Genomic DNA, 276 nt, shown 5'->3' on the forward strand with positions numbered 1-276 from the left:
AAATAATTTTTACAAGGCCTATGAAAAACAAACGAAACATGGTATTTCAAGGGGGAAAAAAATCGATTGATCACATTCGCGATTTTAATCCATATTTTTATTTTTTCTTCACTTTATTCGTCGCGTTTCGCGACGAAGTCAGATAAACGAAATAACATTTCAATTTAAGAAAAAAAAAAAAAGTTCGCGCGATATTTTGTTTTCTTGTCGCGATCGATTCATTTTTTTTTTTTTTCTTTCCCTTTTTCTCATTTTCAATTCATTATAATAATGTTA

Source organism: Apis dorsata, unplaced genomic scaffold (assembly GCF_000469605.1).
Source record: "Apis dorsata unplaced genomic scaffold, Apis dorsata 1.3 scaffold_949, whole genome shotgun sequence".
In the NCBI taxonomy this organism is placed as follows: Eukaryota; Metazoa; Arthropoda; class Insecta; order Hymenoptera; family Apidae; genus Apis; species Apis dorsata.